The following is a 21,790-nucleotide window of genomic DNA, read 5'->3' on the forward strand; positions in this document are numbered from 1 at the left end:
CTCCAATAGACAAACACATTTTGTTGTTGTTATTGTTTTTGTGCTTGTTGCAGGAAGGGAGGGAAAGGGGGAGGGAAAAGTGGGATTTCCTGAGCATCTTTATCACCCATGAGGTCCACAGTGCCCTCCCAGACTCCTGGCTATTCTCCCTTCACTCTGAGGGACACTGCGGAAGGACCTGGAAGAGCTGAGCCTTGTCCAGGAGCAGTGGCTGCTTTATTTAGGGCATAATGAGCCAGTGTCTCTGCTGTGACTCAGCCACGGCCCAGGGGTCTCCAGGGAGAGGGGACTGTCTGCAGGCCCTGGCTAGCAACTCTCTGCTAACAGCACCTTTCAGCTCCCGCTCTCTCAGCTGCTGTAGCCATTAGCGCTGAAATTAGCATCGTAATTGCCTTTTAACTATTCTTAGCTGTGAAAGAGACCAGGCTGCCCCGCCTCTCCCTCCCTGCCTAGACAGCAGTGTTGGCTTCCCTTCCTGGGCCTAAGGACCACCTCCTGTCCACACTCCCGAGCCTCAGTTTCTTCGTCCTCCAAGTGAGGGTGATAATCCAAGCTTCAAAGGCTTATTGTGATGCATATAAAATGCTTGTCATAGTTCCTAGCACACTGTGAGCAATGATGCCAGTTGTTGTGTTTGGAGACCCAGGAGTGCAAGGATATGTATGCAAGTCCATGTCATAACCAGCGTTAGTGCTCAGGTCCTTTTGACTCTGAGCTTAGGGCTCTTCCTGTCCCACCATGTCAATCCTTAAAATGTGCCTTTCCCTGACAACAATGGCTTGTTTGTAGGCTGGGCAATCACTCTTGTAATCCCAGCATTTTGGGAGGCCAAAGGGGAAGAATCACTTGAGGCCAGGAGTTGGAGGCCAGCCTGGGCAATGTATCGAGATCCCATCTCTACAAAAAATTTTAAAAATTACATGGGTGTAGTGGAGTGCTCCTATATTCCCAGCTACTCAGGAGGCTAAGGTGGGAGGATCACTTGAGCCTGAGAGGTTGCAGTGAGCCAAGGTCACACCTCTGTACTCTAGGCTGGACAGCAGAGTGAGATCCTGCCTCAAAACAAAACAAAACAAAACACAATCATATGAGATGACAGTAAACAAGATCTTGCCTGAAAACATTCAGCTTTGTCATCATAATTAGAAGATTTTTACTACAAAAAAATCAGGCCTTGGTGAAGAGAGGGGACTCACCCCAAAGGAGTTGCAACCACTGGGTCATCTAGTTTGCCCTCTTAAAAGTGTGAACACTAACTTTTGATATGCAGCAAAAGGTTGAAGGGACTGATGATGAAGCCCAGCTGCCTGGTTCCAGTCCAGTTCTGCCACTCCCCCCAGGGTGACCTTAGGCCAGTTACTTAACCTCTCTGTGCTTCGGCTTCCTATTCTGCAAAATGAGGATAATAATGCCTTTCCGGCAAGTGTGTTCTGAGGTATGAATCAGTCAATGTAGTGAAGCACCTGGCACAGCAGTAAGACACAGTGAGAACCAGGTAAGTGTTTGCTCTTATTACTCATTAGGCATCTTTACTTACTTGCTTGTGTGGCTTCTAAACTGCAGTTTGGGGAGGGGGTTCTGCAATCATCAGCAGCAAATTGTTTTTAGGCCAGTCACCGTCACATGGACGATGCTTTCTTATCCTTGGTTTAGACTTGAATCCCAATCAGGCCAGGAGGGGAGATCCCCAGGCTGACCGCGTTTAAGGTGCAAAAACTGAGGCTTGAGGAAGTTAAGTAACTTTCCCAAGATACACAGATTATAAAAAGAGGAGCCTGGCCTTGAATTCGGTCAAGTCTCCAATGCTGGGCACCAAGTAGCAGGCCCCTCAGCTGGCCCTGCATCTTCTTGGGCCTCCCCATAACCCCTGTCATCAATCCCCGTTTAATGCGAACACCATATCCTTCCCTCCAGGCGGAGGCATATCTGGCAGTGCTTAAAAGCACAAATAAGCTGAGATTGATATGAGGATGAATTGAATTAACATTTATACGGCTAGTACAGGGCGTGGCACAGGATGAGTGCTAAGTTAGTAATATTTATGATGATGATGACTATTACTATTATTATTCTGAGACAGGGTCTCACTCTGTTGCCCAGGCTAGAGTGCAGCGGTGCAATTAAGGCTCACTGCAGCCTCCACCTTCAGGGCTCAGGCGATCCTCCCTCCTCAGCTTCCTGGGTAGCTTAGACTACAGGCGCGTGCCACCATGCCCAGCTAATTTATTTATTTATTTTGTAGAGAAGAGGTCTCACTGTGCTGCCCAGGTTGCTCTCAAGCTCCTGGGCTCAAGCGATCCTCCTGCCTCGGCCTCCCAAAGTGTTGGGATTACAGATGTGAGTCACTGCACCTGGCCTATTATTATTTAGCTCGGAAAATCAACCCTAATGACCTCACCGGATACACCACTTCCAGGGTTGGATTTTAGGTTCCCTACACAATTTAGGGCTGTGTCCTGGCTTTAAATATGTAAATGCTGCTGTGAGAAACACATCCTCGGGAGGGAGAAGGGGTGGGCTCAGAACCTAAGACTTTCCAGGAACTCAGATGGGGACTTGGGAAAGCTGTAAAGAAGAGGTCCCTGATCTTATGAAGTTTATGGAAAACTACCTAATTACAAAATTACTTCACGCCTTGAAAAAGAACGGAATGAACAGGACGCTATCATACAGAATAACGGAGGGGTGGGGCTCCACTTCTGATCAGAGGGTCAGGGAGGACCTCTTGCAGGCGGTGATAGTTAAGCTGACACCTGAAGAAGCTAGTCACGCAAAGAGTGGGTCGACAGCTTTCCAAGGCAGAGGGAATCAGGAAAGCGATGGGCTTGTGTGAGGAACAGAAAGGACAACGAACGTGTGAGTCACACTAAGGGGCGCCGTGGTGCGGCATGAGGCTGGAACCTGATCACTCGGGGTCTTATTGGCCACGGTGAGGAGTCAGGGTTTCATGCGCCCCTGCAGTCAGAAAGGATGGCCCAACCCCAGTGCCCTAAGTCCGGAAACATTCAAAGCTGGACCCAGGGTAGCGGGATCCGGGGCCTCTGGGGACCCGAGAGGGACGTTAAGTTCAGGGCTTCAGGGTGCAGCCCTGGGGTCGGTAACCCCACCCTCCAGCCCAGAGCTGGCAGCGCTCGCCCCCTTCTCCGCGCGGGCCCTCAGCTCAGCTCCCTCTTCGCTCCCCGTGTACCCGCGAGCGGGAGGGAGGGGATGCTAGGACGCCCTGTCGGCGTCGTCGCCGCTTTCCGCCATTGTTTAGTCGTGAAGCTCTCATTTTCTCTGAATCAACAATTTTCTGCTCGGCTCCGCGCCGACCGGCGAACGCAGGGCTTTTCCTCGCCCGCCTGATGACAGCGGAGCGGCGCGGAGCAGCTGGCCCGGAAGGAAGCGCCAGGCGCCTGCCGGGTCCCAGGCGTCCGCTGCCGCCCACCCACACCAGACCCCGCCCCCGCGCGTCAAGCCCCGCCCATCCATACCAAGTCCCGCCCCCACACCCTCACCCACACACCAGGCCGTCCCCACCCCGCCCCCAGAGCCCCGGGGCGCCCCGCCCGCTAGCCGCGCACGCGCAGTGAGCACGGCGACCGCCGGTGGTCGGGTGTCTCCGCAGGCCGAACACGCTGCTCGCCCAGCTGCGGATCATTACCGCCCTTTTGTTCTCCGTCGCGCGCTCGCCCCACGCTAGGAATGCAAACTGTAGGCGCCGCCAGCCGCCCTTTCCTGTTTCCCTGGGTGGGAGTGGGAAGGGAGTTTTAAACTGAGTTGTGCTCAGTCAGACTCCCAGCCCAGTCTTCCCGGAGCCATCCGTTCCTTCATCCAATGCGGACACCCATATCTAAGGTTCGGGCAGGATTTCCGGGGCACCCTCAAACCCAGCCCGTGGGATCCGGGAAGGCCTCCTGGAGGAGAGTCCACGAGGCACGGAGCCGAGGATGGGGTTGGGGTTAGGTCTTGGAGGGCTTCGAATTTCCGGCAAAGGGTCTGGGATGGTTCTTGAGGACAGCAGGGATTTGCAGGGAGGCTGGGGGTGGAGGTGGGCAGAGGTCTTGCTCACATTTGTGTTCTACAAAGGTCCTTTTGGCTTTTGGGAGGCGGAGACTGAGACTGGAGTCCAGAGGACCAAGGAGGACGAGGTAACTGCCGTGGTCCAGGTGGGAGAAAATGTCGGTGAGGTCTTGGGGGATAGAACGCAAAAGAAGACTAGGGAGTAAAATTTACAGAACCAGTGGCTAGTTAAGTTTAGGGGTGAGGGGGAAAATGAGGACACCCCCAAGATTCTGACTTCCGTGACCATATGGGCGGGGGGACGTCTCTCTGAGAAACTGGGAAGGAATGAGGGTTGCTGGGCTGAGCAGATGAGGGAGACCTCGTTCTCCCACCCCCTTCCTAACCTTGTACTTTCCACACCTACGTAAGTAGGCCCTCGTTTCACACAGGCCTCTGTGTCCCCTCCTCTGAGAGGCCTTTGCTGACCACCTTTTGTAAGACCCTCCCCATCCCCATACCCTACCCACTGTTTCTTCACGGCACTGACCACCCAAAGTTGTATTTGGATTTGTCTATTGGTTTCTTTTCTGTCTCCCCCACAAAACTGTGAGCTCCTTGAGGACAGGGGCTTTGCTCGGTTCTTTGCAGTATTTCCAGGACCTGGGACACCATTGCCTAGTCTCTGCGGAAAGAATGCATGAATGAATGAATGAGGCAGTGCAGGGTCCAGGCCTTGCTGGTTCATCACTGCATTCTGAGCTGAGCACTAAATAGCAATTTGCTCAATAAATGCATGAATGGATGGATAGTTGCTTCACAACCTAGTAGATAAAATCTAGGCCGGGTGTAGTGGCTCATGCCTATAATCCCAGCACTTTGGGAGGCTGAGGTGGGTGGATCACTTGAGGCCAGGGGTTCAAGACCAGCCTGGCCAACATGGTGAAACCCCGTCTCTACTAAAAATACAAAAACTAGCCAGCCTTGGTGGTGCGCACCTTTAGTCCCAGCTACTTGGGAGGCTGAGGCAGGAGAATCACTTGAACCCAGGAGTCAGAGGTTGCAGTGAACCAAGATCACACCACTGCACTCCAGCCTGGGTGACAGAGTGAGACTCCGTCTCAAAACGAAATAGCCTAGTAGATAAAATCTAGAGTCATAATGTGAGGAGCAGTACCGTGAGATACCATCAGGATAATGAATTAATAATAGCCCATGTTTATTGAGCGCCTCCTTCACACCAGGGCTGTGTTGCCTGCTGCAGATGGGTTATCTCAGTTAGTCCTCATGTCATCCCTATGAAGTAAGGACTCTTGGTGGCTCCATTTACACACATGAGGAAAATGAGGCCCAGAGAGGTTGAATGATATGCCCAAATTCACACAGCTAGTAAACGGCAGGGCCAGGATCTGAACCTAAGTTGGTTGCACTATTACCAAGTCACAGCACAGTACATGGATGCTATGGCTTGGTGGAAAGGGTCAAAAGCATCCCCACACCCAGTCCAAGGCTCCTCCTAACTTAGATGATTTCTTCTCAAAGGGTCAGAGGCTCCATGTTGCCCCAGCCAGGCCCAGAACAGCAGCAGAGGTCTGGCTGAGTAGAGAGATGCTGATACTAAGTCTACCTGGCCAGTCCTTGGCTGTGGGACCAGCACTCCACTTCATGTGTGTGTTATAACATTCGATCTTCAGAGCAAACTTGGTGAGGCCCTCGCGGTAATCATTCCCATTTTCCAGATGGAGAAAGTGAGGCGTAGTGAGGTAAACCAGCTTACCTAGGGCCACACAGCTATTGTGTGGGACAGCTGGTGTCCAAACCCAGGCAGGCTGATTCCAGATCCCACCTCTGTGCTTCCTTTAAGCTGACCACAGCAGGAGGCTGGATGAGGCCAGGCCAGCTCAGGCTGGCCATTCTCAGTGCCAGATGGTGGCTGCCAGGCGTGGCTGGAGCGGTGTTTACCCTGTGGCCATCCTGCCTCTGCCCATTGAGAGGGCAGCCCTCTCAATCATCATAAACCGAGGCTGAACCAAGATAGCAAATCCGCATCCTCCATCCCCTGTCACTGGACATCCTGTATTCAATCACCCACATATTCATTTCTTCTAATCTTTCTCTCTTGACTGTGATAAAGTCACTTTTATAGTGCTGAGAACGTGCAGTTCATTTGAATTAAGTCTGCTGGAGTAGATTAGTTTGTGTGGGAGAATCAGGGTTATAAAAGAAGGCATATTTCAATGGTTGTTTTAACTGATTATGCTCTAGGAACTTATTGTAAGAATCTCATTTGGGGTGTGGGGTGTGTGTGTGTGTGTGAGAGAGAATTGCACACTCACTTCTAGAACCCTGGAGTGCTCAGGAAGACCACCTAGAAGCCTCCCTATAGGAAGGGTCTGGGCCTCCCTTAGAGAAATGATGAAGGGAACTCTGCTATTATCTCCATCAGGTGGTGGCTGCCCAACCTCTGGGGAATGGGGCAGATAATTCACTCTCATGTAGGAGGGCCCTAAAAGACTTGGGTGCAGCTGAAGATGATCAGCTCATGCCCAACAGAGTGCAATGGCAAAGAAAAGTGGACTGATTTGAATGCCTCCAGAGCCCCATCTGGGAGGAGAGGGTAGGCAGACATTGCCAATCTGAGGGTTATTATGCAGTTACTGTCTGCCTTTCCTGGGAGCTCTTTGAAGATAGTCCTGTTCATCACTGTCTGCCCAGTGCCTGACCCTTTGGAGGCCCTCAGTAAACATTTGGTGAATGAAAGGATGGAGAGAATGAGGACAGCTGGCCATCAACACCAGCTCTCTACCTGGGCCAATAGAGAAGTTGCCCCTAGGAAGGGTAGACCCAGCAAAGGTCCAGGGCATCAGGGTTTCCAGACCCAGCAGGGGCCCCTGTGCTCCTGCTTGACATTCAAGCCTCAGAAGCAACTGTCTTCAAGGGACTATGTGAGTTTGGACAATGAGCATTTCAGCAGTGGCCAGTGGAAATGGAAGAAAAGAGGATTCTCCCCACATGACCTGCTCTGGATAAACCCTTGTGACCTTTCTTCCACTGGCAGGGGTAGGGGTGTGGTGAAGAAGCTTCATTAGGACAAATTAATTTCCTTCTTGGCCAGGTGGATGGGGATTTAAAACTGACCACATTTGATTCAAAGAAATAAGTGATGGGATGATTCTGGCTCCTAAAATTATGGGGTTAATTCAACTTATTTCAGGAGTATTAAATGGGGTTGTACAAGTGCCCTTGGTCCTAGGAGAACCTGTTTTAAGTTCCTCCACCTGTCAAGATGACTACTTTGTTACAAGAGCTAGAATCTGCAAGAGGCCAGGTCTGCTAGGGCCTCCCAACTGATGGTACAACAGACAACCTGTGGCTGAAGGGAGAGACCTTCTAAAACAGCCAGCCTTGGCCAGAGCTGTCATGTCTAAGGACAGCATGTCACTAGTTCCCCCAGGCCCCTCTGCCTCAGCACCCTCTCCTCTCCAGTTACCTCCTACTGTCTCCCTCCAGAGAGGAATTGCAGCATGGGGTGATTGATGGCTATCAGGTATGTGATTATGCATGTGTGTCCAAACCCACCTATGTGGGCATGCTCTGTGCATTTGTATGTTTGCTCTCTGTATATGAGAATATGCGTGTACATGAACTTGCATGCTCTGTTAGGGATGCGCTTGTGTGTGTGTGCACATAGAGTCTAGGTTCTGTGTATGTGTGTGCATGTGTCTCTGTGCATGTATGGACTATCACATATAGTCACACTGTATGTGTGACTGTGTGACCACAGGCCCTGTGATACAGGGCCCTTTGATGATAGAGGGAACTCCCCCACCACTTCCCCTGCACCCAGAGCAAGAGGGCTTGTGTTGGCAATGGACTGGCCTTCTGTAGGAAAAGTCCACCCACTGAGGGGCCTAGGTAGACCTAGTCACAGCCTCGCATTAGCTGCTTCCCTGCCTCAGAATTCTCCTGGGTGGTTAAGCCACGGAGAAGCAAGTGGCTCTCATAGCAGGAAGAAACAGTGACAATCTCAGGTACCCTGTCTGAAGGGACAGTGTGGTCCTGGCCTGTGGTTGTTCAGGATTCTAGTGTATAGATGGGGTGGTAACTTCCAAGCCATCCACCACTTTTCTCTCCTCCACCAATGCAGGGATAACATCCATCAGGCAAGGTGCTGGCAGTTTTCATCCTGGCTCTAAGTCCTTAGGAAAGTCATGTCACCTCTCTCAGCCTTACTTTTCTCATGAGATAGAAAACCTCACAAGATTGTTAAGAATTACATAAAAATTAAATCCTGTGTAAAACGAGAAAATACCTTCTGACTAGCCACTTCCTGAGGGCATGGGCATGTCAACTTATCTTCGTGTCCTCGTGCTTTGCCTGGGATCTGGTGTATGGCAAGCTCTCACCTCATATTTCTATAAACAATTTTGAAATATGGAAGCCTTTGCAGCTTCCCAACATAAATTCATTCACTCATTTATTAATTCAGTACACTTTTATGGAGCATCTACTATATGTTTGACACTATTTGGGGTATTGGGAATAGAGCTGTCAATAAAAGGGCTTACTTTCTAGTGCACATTAGCATACTAAAGGCTCTGAGAAGTCCAGCAGTACCAGGTTTCTGATAAACTTTGTTTAACCCAATAGTCTCTGTGTTTATTTAATTATGGAATTCCCCACACCTCTTTCAACCTTTTTTTTTGCTAATATGCAAATTTAATCCTGTTCCATTCCTCATTACCTGTTACACTCCCAACTCTAAGCCCCTTCAGAAGGGCTATGGAATATAATAATTAAAACAACTACTCTGGAGCCAGACACCTGTGTGTGTGATCCTGGGTAAGCCTCAATTTATTCATGTGTCAAATGGTGATAATGGCTAGGATTAAGTGAGATAATGTTGCATCTCCAATGCTCAGCATTGTGCCTGGAATGTAGTATAATTCATTTAAATAACACCTATCACTCCAGGTCTCCTCAACACCTATGAGGTAAGGCCAATTGTCCTACATGTTACCCAATGCCCTAATTGCCTCCCCAGAGTTATCTGAAATCATTCTCCTCCAACTCTCTTTTATGAGCTGGTCATTCGGAACCACTTGCCAGTTCCCATGGCTCTCAAACAGCCGCCTGTTGTTTCATACCTTTGCTCTCATGTTGCTTCCTCTTCTTAAAATTTTCTTCTCAGTCTTTCCTACCTGGAGAACATACATTACATTCATCTCCCGAGTCATCCCCTAATCACCTCCTCCATTAAACACGTACTCACTGCCTGATCCTTCAGCCCCAACTGATCCACCAGCCAACTGTATTTGCATGAGTTATCCAGGCAAGTCCAGTAGAGGAATCACCCAGTTCATCTACAGAATCATGAGAAAATAATATGTCATTATTGTTTTAAGCCTTTAAGTTTTGGAGGTAGTTTGGTATGCAGCAATAGACAACTAATGCAAGCTCCTTGAGGCCAATAATAACTAACTTCAACTCATCTTCATCTCGCCCCTTGTCATTCAGAGGAGTACATGGGGACCCCTAGGACCATTGGTGAAGCCAGGAGAGAGTGAATGCCCTTGGTTGTCTCCATTCCAGACTAGAGGGGGGATAAATGAGGGACCTCCACTAAAACATCAGTGGAAGGACCCTAGGAAGAATGAACTGTGTGAGAACAGACCAACGGATCCTCAGCGGACACTGTGAGCTGTCCAGGGTCCTGAGTCTTCTGTTCTAGGGGAACACAGTGCCATGCTCTGATCTGCCCACTCCTGTGCCAGGGTCACCCTACTCAAGACCCGCCCTAGTGATTGTTATGCTGACATCTGAGAGAACCAGCCTTATAGTGGGAATAGAGGATTTGACATCTGCTCAAATGGAATTGAAGTTGATTCTTACACCTTCACCCTTCCTTCTCCCTTCCACCCTCCCTCTCAGGAACGATTTGACCATTATAATAAAAATCCAGCTTTATGTAAATACCCTATCCTCCAAGTAATAAATGCCATTAGCTGAGCCTGACTGAGCAATCGCATGCTTTTAAACATCCATTTGAAGATCTTTGAAAGCTCTCTCGAGGCTCTTGCTCATAATTCACTAAGTGGGAGTTGGTAATAACTGTGTTAAATGGCCAGGCCCTGCAATTCGCAGGAGGTGTGTCTGTTTGTGTGTTGGTGGTGGTAGTGGCAGGGGGTGCTGGGAAGAGGATGCCCTTCCTTCCATGCTGATCGGTTACTTATTTTTAAGAGTCCCACTGGGGGCTCACAGTCCTTTGATGAGCTACTAATGAAAGAGCCAGATCTAACAATTAATTTCCCCAGAGTTATTATTTATTGTTTTGGCAACATTTCTCTGAAAAGCCTTAATACTCACCTGGCTTCCTGATGGTTGAGGAGAACCATGGGTTGAGAAGAGAAATTAGTTTTACCTGTTTATTCAGCAATCATGAATTGAGCACCTGTGTGTGCCAGGCACTGCACTGGAGCAAGATACACCCCTGCCTTCAGAGAGTCCCCAGTCTGGTTGGGGGCAAGATAGGGAAGGGAGCAGGCATAACAATACAGTCTAATACCTATGATAGAGGGGACAATGTAGGGGGCTGTGGGAGCCAGGGGTGGCACATAGCCAAGATTGAAGGAGTCAGGGAAGGCTACAAGAGGTAGAGTCCTTAATGATGACCTAGAGCTAACAAGATAAATAAAAAATAGGGAAAGGAAATACTGTGAGAAGAAGGACCAGCATCTTCAAAGACTCTTAGAAGAGAAAGAGCATCCATAAAATTCTGGTGAGATAGTGTAGTACTGAGAACTTTGTCACTGCTGGTGGGATTGTAAATTTGTAGTACTGAGAACTTTGTCACTGCCGGTGGGAGTGTAAATTTGTATAGCCATTTGGGTAAACAGTTGGACACTATCTAGTAAATTTGGAGATATGCAAGCCCTTCAACCCAGCAATTCCATTTATGTCTAGAGATACTTCTGTATGTATACAACATTAGGAGACATATACATAATAATCAGAGCAGCATGGTCTGTAATAGGCAATGACTGGAAACAACCAAAAACCTATCAAAGGCAGAATGAGTAATTGTGGTGTAATCATACAACAGAATACTATACAGTAGTGAAAATGAATGAACCACAGTACACTTCACAACATGGATAATTTTTATATTGACACAAATACATACAACATGACTTCATTTATATTAAATTCAAAGCAGATAAAGCTGAAATATTGTCCTGGGATACTTACTAAGGTGGTAGATATATAAAAGAAAGCAACAAAATGGTTGACCATAGTGTTTTATTTCAGGGTGAGGAAGGGGCATGATTGGGGTGGATCACATGGGGCATCTCAGGTGACATATATGTCTTGATTTGAGTGGTGCTCACATAGATGTTTAGAATTTTTAAATAAATTGTGCACATTTATATCTTTTATATGTTTCTAAGCTTGTGATATATTTCAATATTTTTGTTAAAAGAGGCAAAAAAGCATCATTGTAGCCTGAGTCACTGGGTCCTTCTCTGAACATAACTGTGAGAAGCCTGGCACACCAATGGGAGGGCTGAGGGTGGCTCTCAGGGGACCCTCTGGTGCCAGCATCCTTCTTGGCTGTGTTTCTGTGTGGTGAATAGGCAACCCCACAATGGCAGTACCAAGGGCCACATAGGACCTGAAGTCTTTTGGATGCTTCTTAGATCATCTCCATGAGATATGGCATGGCTTTGTCATCCAGAAGACCACCAGATGGCTAAACAGTAAAAAAGAGCTTTATAGGTAATATCAGTTTGTAAGCTGGGAAGAGAAAGTCTCCAGCATGGATTAAAGGTGCTCTCTCTTTGAAGAGAGAAAGGACAGGTTGGATTTTCTGCCTCACAGCGTCCATGTTACACAATAGAGTCATACATAGTCAGCAGGTTTAGGGGAAAAGGTATATACATTCATGAGGGGAGCTGAGCACATCCACGCACACTAGGTAAATACGTATGTAACATACATCCCATGTTCACTTTGGGGTGGGGTTTTAGCATTAAAATGAGGTAGAATTTGGCTCTTTATATCAAAAGGTGAACTATAGGACAGAAAGACAGTTTGCACACAGCCTCTATAAGCTAGCTGAAAATGGCTTAAGGTCTGCAATTGCTTATGATAAAAGAATGCAAGCTCAGTCCTCTGTCTAGTCAGAGCTGTAGTGGTCTGGGTTGTAAATCAGAGCTAGGAGGGGTCTGATAGCTCCTATTGTTAGGGAGCTTAGAGCTATAGGAATTGAGAAATGTGCCAGGCCAGTCAGGACTTGAACCCTTAACCAATAGGTAACTTTGTTTCCTTAACGTTTGGGTTCATCTTAGTTGATAAAGGGGCATCTATTTTGGCCTCTCAGATCTCTCCTTAGTTTCCAGAGAACCCCACATGGGCCTGGGTGTGAGTTTCACAGGGTAAAATGGAGTCAGGTGATGCTCTGGGAGAACCTGAGAAGAGAGACAGCATTGCTTTGTCTTTCCACTTGCAAGTCCCCAGGATGGGTTAGGATTGTGAGGTGCTATCTGGCCCCAAAATCCAACTTCAGGGGCCAGGGTCTCTCCTAGATGGACTCTGCAGTGGGCACACTAGAATGAACATTGCCATGAGGATCTTGCCTGGTTCCAGGTGACTCTGAATCTTTAACATAAATGGACCTTGATCCCAATCTGGGGAAGAAGATGGGTGTTCCCAGGTTGTAGCAGCTGGGAAGGATCTCAGTGGTCTCTTGTATCCAGCCCTTAGGACTTTTTGGCTTTTGATTAGCTCTCAAGCCAACTTTATAGTTGTTCATTTGTAAGAGTAATATATTCTTTCAGAACAATTATACAATGTGGAAATGAATATAGAAAGTATTATGGTTTCCCTTATAATCTCATGTTGCAAACAAACAAACAAAATAAACAAACAAACAAAAAACAATATTAAGGCCGAGCTTGGTGGCTCATTCTTGTAATCCTAGTACTTTGGGAGGCCGAGGTGGGAGGACTGCTTGAGCCCAGGAGTTTAAAGCCAGCCTGGGCAACATAGAGAGACCTGGTCTCTAAGAAGAATAGAAAAATTAGCCAGATGTGGTGGCGTGCACCTGCAGTCCCAGCTACTGGGAGGCTGAGGTGGGAGGATCGTTTGAGCCCAGGAGGTTGAGGTTGCGGTAAGCCATCACACACAAAAAATAAATAAAAATAAGAAAAGAAAAGAAATCAATATTAATAGTCTGGCATATTTTCTTCCACACATTATTCCAAGCTCATACACATATGTACAAACACAGTCTGGAGCTCATACACATATATACAAAAACAGTCTGGAGCTTTCTTCTTTTTTGTTTCAAAAAATGGGATCATGCTACGCTCATTACTCTGTGATTTGACATTTCACATTATAATAGATCATGGATATCATTCAAGATCAGCCCTTCCAGATCTAATAGACTTTTTTTCAATAGCTGTATAATATTCCCCACTTTGGATGTAGCAGAATTTACTCAACCTGTCCGCTGTTGATAGACTTTTAAGTAATTTCCATTTTTTGCCACTACAAATAATGTTCAGGAAACATCCATTGCTTATATCTACATGTCCTAATGCATTTCTTTGTGTAGGATAAATCCCCAAAGCTAAACTGTGAGTGAAAGAATGCACTTTTCTATTTTAATAAGTCCTGACAGATTACTTTCTCAAGATATTGTAGTCTTTCACACTTCCACCAATGACATAGGACATTCTCATTTCTCTACACCCTACACTGGCTGCTATCAACTCACAACGTTCTCTTCCCTCAATATGATGAGCAGATGAGCAAAGCAGAAAAACAGCAGAAATAAAAACAACACCAAAACTTATTTTATTCTATTTGCACTTATCTGATTACTGTTAAGGTTGGTTATTTTCTCAAATATTTGTTCATTGTTTGTATTTTCTTCTCCAAGAAATGCTTATTCATATCACTTATCCATCTTTGTATCAGGTGGTTTCCCTTTTTATTACTGATTTGCTGAAGATCTTTGCATATTAAGTGATTAAGTGTGTCTCTTGCATGATCCTTCATTTATAAAGATAGAAAATGATAAATGATAACAGAGGGGAAGTGAGTTGTCCAAGGATATGAGAATGCAAGTGTCAGTGCTAGACAGGGTCATGCCTCTAGATTCCCTGCCCAGGGTTTAATCCCTGGCCCGCTCCATAGCTCAGACCCTTGTGGACAACTTTCTGGGAATTACCAGAACACATTTTCTCAGAGTATGAGCTAAAGACTTCCTTCATCAGAATTATCTGGTGCTTCATTAAAATTCAGATTCTGGGACCACATCCCAAACCTATTTATTGAGTCAGAATCTCTAGAAGTGGGGCCAAGGAATCTAGATTTTAAGAGAGCTTTTTAGATTGTCCTTGTATCCACCAAAATTAGAGAACAATTACCCCAGAAACTCAAAGTCCTTGCAGAGGCACTGAGTGGGAAGAGAGGGGTAGGAAAGCTAATGGGAACATTGTGTAGCGACTCCCACCACCACCACCACCATCACCACCAGCTGAAGAAAGAGCCCTCAAGGTTGAAGCATCAAAACAGAGCTATCACTGGGGACCTTTTGGCCTAATTCTGCCCTTAAGCCACAATCAAGCCTTTGTGGCAGTAGGGGTGAATGTAATATATCACTTTCTTGTCGGTATAAAGGTGTAAATGTCAATTTCTCCTCCTTTTTGTGAAGATTTGACAAAGCACTTAGAGCGACACCCATTTTAATCAACAAAGCAGCCAGAAAGATCACAGGGCATCAAGTGTGCCATATCCTATCTGAGCTTTGGGTGGATTTGAAAATTGCACTTTTAATTAAAATTGGCATTTCCGCAGCTCAGATTGGAGCTCGCCGTTTTGCTAGGGAATTGCAAACTGCGAGGCAAACAATCTGAGAGGGAGGTTTAAGAATACGAAGAGGAAGGCTTGTGTATGAACAGGAGGCGCTTGTTTAAATAATGAAGCGGAGAAAAGATAATGTAAAAATGCCTTTGTCTATGTTTAGTTAGGTTTCCTCAGAGACCCGGGTAATTGCGGCTGAGCTGTCCGAGGTGCTGACGGCTGGGCGAGAGGAGCGGTTGAATGTATGCACAACGCCCAGAGGTAAATGCCTGGTCCACAGTTCTCAGCCCAATCAAGTTTGCCCTGCTTTATGGCTTTCTTCTTGGCCAATGACAAACAAACTTCCAGGCAGGTGATTAGTAACTTTTGTGGATTGAACGAATGAATGATTGCTGACCACCTACTATGTATAGTATATGGTGCTCTGAAAAATGGGAAAAATGTCAACCGGAATTATTGGATCCTTTTCTTGTGATGTTGCAGTCAACCTCACAATTGATCTTGTTGTGAGATTTCAGGATTTTGTGAACCAGAAAAATTGCAAGCCATCAAGGACAATGCCAAGCGAAGACATTTAAGAGTAACAACTATCACCTGTTCTCTCCAATGCTTGAATAAAACAAAAGGCATTTTAAAACTTAATGAGTAGGAAAGCCATAATCTCAGAATAAGGAACAGTTATTTAGAATGGTTTTGTAAAAACTTCCTTGTTTGCCCTTTTTTCTAATTTCATTGAGAAACACAGGAAACATCACCATGCATTGTCATCAGCTTCAAAACTGGCATTTGGGAGTCATTGATCTGGGTCCTCAGGAAAGAAATAGAATCTCTCAAAAACATGTTAATCAGAGGCGCTCTGACTTCTGGCTGCACATCTGATCTCCAGGGTTAGCCTGTTTTACAGTTTTATTAGAAAGTTATTTCCATAGTTACAGTGCCTTAAATATGTGTGGGAGAGGGTCCGGGGGGTAGGCGGATGGATTAAAATTGACACTTGTTGAGAACCCACTGTGTGCAAAAACTTAAACTGTCTTAAGATGCTACACTTACTTTATCACACATAATCTGGTTTTTGCCCTCATTTGTTAGATAGGCATCATTAATAACCCAATTTAAGGATGGGAAAGTTGTTACACATCAGAATTTAATTTATAATAAAAGAACTTTCAAAGATCAACTTAGAAGGGAACAATTTGTCAATAATGGTATAAAGATAATTGATGAGAAAAAATTATTTTGACCTTCACACCAGAGCAGTCATTAAATACATTCCAACTGAATTAAATGCCTAGGTGTAAATAATATAAACATATAACATATTTTTGTGATTCTTTTTTTTCTTTGTTTCTTTTTTTTAAAAAAGGGATACATTTGCAGAACGTGCAGATTGGTTACATAGGTATACATGTGCCATGATGGTTTGCTGCACCTACTAACCTGTCCTCTAAGTTCCCTCCCCTCACCCCCCACCACCCAACAGGCCCTGGTGTTTATTGTTCCCCTCTCTGTGTTCGTATGTTCTCAATATTCAACTTCCACTTATGAGTGAGAACATGCAGTGTTTGGTTTTCTGTTCCTGTGTTAGTCTGCTGAGGATGATGGCTTCCAGCTTCATCCATGTCCCTACAAAGGATATGATCTCATTCCTTTTTATGGCTGCAATAAAATATTTTTTAAACATAGATAAAACCCAGAAAACATAAATGTGGGTAGTCATCACATTTCATAAGGTAAAAGAGCTTTTCAAAACTTAGCAACAACTGAAAAAAAAAGGAAGAATGAACAATGTTAATTGCTGGGATGAAAGGATTCTATTAGACTTAAATCTCCTTTTGTAAAAGTTGATATTTTGCAAAAATGAACATTTCAGATTAAAACAGTGAAATCCATAGTGGTTACTTCTGGGGTAGAGGAGTTGAATAGGAGTCTTATGGGGAAAATGTTCTCTATTTCCATATGGGTGAAAATTAATTGAACTAGATATATATTTGAAATATGCACACTTTACTGTGTACTTATATCTTGATTAAAAAGTAAGAACAGAAAACAAAGTGAAAACCATTCTAAATGCAATATCTCTGTTTTGAACTACCGAGGGGAAGGATATCAGGTTCCCAGGGCAGTAAAACCTCTTGAAACCATTGTGTGTTGTGTGAATACAGTCCACTGATTTAACCCTAGTCCACATGAAAAAGATTTGAAGATTCTAGTTGACCATAAACTCTAGAATGTCAATCATGCAACTCAATTAGTATCAAGAAAGCACACAACCCAAGGTTTTATTGCTAAAGGCATAGAGCTCCCAACAAAGGAAGTAAGAGACACCTAGCTTAGGACCATTTCTCTGACAGACTGGGTAATTTTTGAATAAATTAATGAAACTGATTGTCTTTCAAGACAATATGTAAGGACAGAGGCAATCCAGCCTAGACTTTGGAGTAATATTGGCCTGGATTTCAATTCCAGATCTGCCAACTACATGTTGTGTGACCTTAAGAAAATAATGTCATTTCTATGGGCTCAGTCTCCTCATCTGTAAAATGGGGATAATAATAATATAATCACTGAAAGGCTGTTGTAAGGACTAAATGAGGTACTATATATAAAACTCTCGGTGTAGCGCTTGACACATTCTAACTCTCCCACTTCAGTGACAGTTTTTACTAGTGGTATTAACAATGAGTTCCAGGGTGGGACCTTCCTTGTATGTCATCTCCATGTGATTCCTAAGGAAGTTTGTTTTCTGGGGAGCTGGGGAAGTTGTACAATCTTTGCTAAGGAAACCAAGTTGCCTCCTGCCACCCACATCTCACCACTGCCCTAGAGATACCCCAGATCTCTTGTGGTCTTGTTTCCCAGTGTGAACTGCTGCAATCAGTGGCCAAGGCTGCAAGCCAGGCAGGGAAGGGGACTGTGCAGGAGACAGAAGATGAAGAAATCGGGAATCCGGCACAGCAGCGACAGGAGCTCATTGACTCCTTCTCCCCAAGGGCCAGCTCGGGAAGCTGGAGAGGCCTGTCATTAACTCTCTTTATTATCTACATTTTCTGCCTCACTGGCTCATCTGAGGCTGCAAATGGGACTCACTCCTTGCACGAACCTTGCTTCATTGGCTTCTGGAACTGGGAGGAACTGAATCACGGAAAACATTTATCAACTTGGGGGTTAAATGTGGGAGATAGGGAACTGGGTGTGCACATAATATGGAGTTTGTCCTTAGAACTTATCCTAAAAGGATCATGGTAGTTTCTACCCTACCATGGCTTCTTCTGAACCCAGAGTCTCCTACCACTGCCATTTGGAGGATCAGCCTTGCCCTTTCTAGCCAGATTCATATAGCTCACCTCTTGCATTTTAAGAACTGTGTCTATATGGTAGTCTCCTACGAGAACAGGAGCAGTGTGGCATGGGTTTATAGATAGTCATGTGCTGCTTACAACTCATGAGACCTTAGACTCTCTGAGCTTCAGTCTCTTTCTCTGTAAAATGGGGATGATTACATGAGCCTTGAAGTGCTGGGTAAGGATTAATAATATCATCCTTCTTTATTAAGCATTTACCAGACTGTAAGTGCTTGAACATGAGCTATCTAAATCCAATTCTCAGAACAATGAGGTAAATACTATTATCATCCCCATTCTGCAGATGAGGAAGCTGAAACACAGGTCAAATAACTTGCCCAAGATAACACATCTCTCTCCCAACCTTCCTGCAGGAAACTCATCTACTCCCATGACTTACAAGATCATCCATAGACAACAGCTCCTATGCTTATTTTTTCAGTCCTATTCTCTCTTCTGAGGCCCAGCCTACTTGACTTGTCAACTTGGAGGTTTAACAGATCTTTCAAACCTATTTCTCCCAAGCAGATGAAGACACTGAAGCAACTTGTTCAAGGTCAAACAACTAGAGTCATCAAGCCCGAATTTGAACCTGGATCTCTCTTTATCTGCAAAGGTTACACTGCTGAGCACATTCTATCTCTCTATGAGTTGGTACTCTCTTCAAAATATCCCTGTCAGTCAGACATAGTGGTGCATGCCTGTATTCCCAGTTATTCAAGGGGCTGAAGCAGGAGAGTCACTTGGGCCCAGGAATTCAAGGCTGCAGCAAGCTATGATTGTGCCCGTGAATAGCCATTGCACTCTAGCCTGAGCAACATAGCAAGATGCCATCTTTATTTTTACTTTAAAAATAAAAATAAATTTAAAAATAAAGAAATATAAGAAGACCCTTTTCCATTCTGTAGCTCATACCCTAAGTCATATCTACCAGACTGCTGTGATACTCACTAAACCATGCAAACTGCTCTCTCCCCCAAGCTAAAGAGGCCCTGAGCACCAGCCTCAGGATGTGCCAAGAAAGAAGCTATCCATAAGGACAGAGGGAAGCCCCAAAGAGGGCTCATCAGAGAAAGTCATGGGGAAGAAGAGCTGTGAAGCCATCTTATCTCCTTCCATCAAAAGCCCCTGTTCTGGCTGGGTGCGGTGGCTCACGCCTGTAATCCCAGCACTTTGGCAGGCTGAGGCAGGCAGATCACGAGGTCAGGAGATCAAGACCATCCTGGCTAACATGGTGAAACCCCGCTAACACGGTGAAACCCTGTCTCTACTAAAAATACAAAAAAAGTAGCCAGGTGTGGTGGCACGTGCCTGTCATCCCAGCTACTCGGGAGGCTGAGGCAGGAGAATTGCTTGAACCCGGGAGATGGAGGTTGCAGTCAGCTGAGATTGCGCCACTGGACTCCACCCTGGGTGACAGAGCGAGACTCTATTTCAAAAAAAAAAAAAAAAAAAAAAAAAAAAAGCCCCGTTCTGTAGCTCGGGAATTATGTCCTTGAGGATTTAAATGTGTGTGTGTTGCAGGGAGGGGGAAGGGTGCCTTAGGGAGGATCTCTGAGCTTCCCCCAAAGAGTTACAGTGTATGGCAACTCTTATTTGTCAAGGCTGTGTAAGCCTTCCTCCATCTGCCAATCATCTACCTTCTTCCCATCCAGTGTTAATCTCCCTAGTAGCACATGCTCTGTCATCTCCTTGTACACTGAGTGTTATCTTCAGTGTGAAACACAGGCTCAGGCACTCAGATCAGGCTATGCTACAAAGTAATGAAGCCCTTCTTATTTCCAAAGAAAAATAGATGGAGAAAACTCATCCTTAATTAATAACATGTGGCAAGTATCTGCCCTGTGTGACCACATGGGGCCTCCATGAGTTCCCTGTATGGTCTAGAGAGAAAAGGGGATTTTCCCAAGGTCATGAAAAGTTGACAGCAAAGCTGGAGCTTGACTTTGGGGGCTTTCTGATTATTATCTTTACCTCAGATCAGCCAAACACACAAGGAGTTTCCTGAGATAACCTTGCATGTGACAGTCTCAGAGGTCCATTTTCAAGATTCAAGTCTTGCCCCCTCCTCAGGAATCAGCCACAGTATGACTATGGGCAGCAAGTCAGACCTCAGGTCTTCCCCAAATAGCCCCTTTTTTGCCTCATGGAAGCAAACCATGCCCTAGCTGGAAAATCCAAAAAAGTGTTTTAAGCTAAAAAATGAAACCAAGTACTCTCCTTTTGCAAACATAGGGGCATGTAAACCAGTAAGTTTAAGAAGCCAACTCGTACTAAAAATTCAAAAAGATACTGGATACTCAAGGTGAAAGGAGAAGATCAGAAAGGAGTGAAATGGAAGGAAAGTTAAGCTGGGATCTACTTCCTCCCAAGGTTACAGACATTGCTATCAGCTGGCAGTGCAACTTCAGGCTAGTTATTACACCTCATTCATACTCTGTTTCCTCATTTGTAATATGGGGAATCTGATAGCAACTATGTCATAAGGGTGGTGGGTGGGCTAAATGAGTTGAGTTCTGGCATATAAGTAACTTAGCATGGAGCACAACAAATGCTTACTTTGTGTTTGTCATCATTGCTTCCAAGTTCCTTCTTTGGTCTCTATTGGTGTGGACTATCTCATTGCTTTTTTTTTTTTCACAGATTTTCATTCTGTCACTCAGGCTGGAGTGCAGTGGCTCAATCATAGCTCACTGCAGCCTTGAATTTCTGGGCTCAAGAGATCCTCCTTCCTCAGTCTGCCAAGTATCTAAGACCACAGGTATGCACCACTATGCCCAGCTAAGTTTAAACAAATTTTAATTTATTTTTATGTTATTTTATTTATTGTGTAGACAGGGTCTTGCCCTGTCACCCTGGGCTGGAGTGCAGTGGCAAGATCTTGGTTCACTACAGCCTCAATCTCCCAGGCTCAAATGATCCTCCTGCCTCAGCTCCCCAGTAGCTGAGACTACAGGCATGCACTACCATGCCCTGCTAATTTTTGTACTTTTTGTAGGGATGGGGTTTTGTCATGTTGCCCAGGCTGGTCTCATCTGCCTGAACTCAAGCACTCCTTCTGCCTCAGCCTCTCAAAATGCTGGGATTACCGTTGTGAGCCATCATGCCTGGCCACATATCCTTCTTTATCTAAGGTCAGAAGAACCTTTAATTTCAATTAACCTTCCTTGGTCAAATAGTCTTTTCTTCAACCACTGGCCAAGCTGAAAGTAGAGACTAAAAAATACCACACCATTATTTGGCCAGCAAAGAAACTCTCCCTCCCCTACCATCACCATTTCCTCTCCTTTTCCTTTTGCCTCTTCCCCCTTTCCCTCCCTTTCTCCTCTCTCCCTTACCTTCTCCTTTCCTCCTTTCTTCCCTGCTTTCTTTCGCTTAATGAAAGGCCTCACAGGACGCTGTCCGTGGTGCTGACTTGTTTTTCTGTCTTGTTCAAACTCTGTATGCAAATGAAAAGACAACACAGCTATTGAATGTTGAAGCTGGGGACATTCCCCAAGCTAATCTCTGTGCCTGTGGTGTGGCCACGGCTCTGGCCATTATCTCTGGCCACAGTGCCCTGGAGATGCTGATGCTGACCTGGACCAGAGGTGCCA

The 21,790-nt window shown here is 45.6% G+C and overlaps 1 long non-coding RNA gene across 1 annotated transcript; it reads left to right on the forward strand.

Annotated features, from left to right (window-relative positions):
• The first annotated feature begins 3,584 nt into the window (after window positions 1-3,584).
• Window positions 3,585-21,489, forward strand: LOC129394852 (uncharacterized). Its single transcript, XR_008622226.2, has 4 exons — window positions 3,585-3,837; window positions 4,069-4,130; window positions 15,017-15,114; window positions 18,569-21,489. It is a non-coding gene; the product is annotated as an uncharacterized LOC129394852 (long non-coding RNA).
• The last annotated feature ends 301 nt before the right edge of the window (window positions 21,490-21,790 follow it).

This window comes from Pan paniscus, chromosome 21 (assembly GCF_029289425.2).
Source record: "Pan paniscus chromosome 21, NHGRI_mPanPan1-v2.0_pri, whole genome shotgun sequence".
Taxonomy (NCBI): Eukaryota; Metazoa; Chordata; class Mammalia; order Primates; family Hominidae; genus Pan; species Pan paniscus.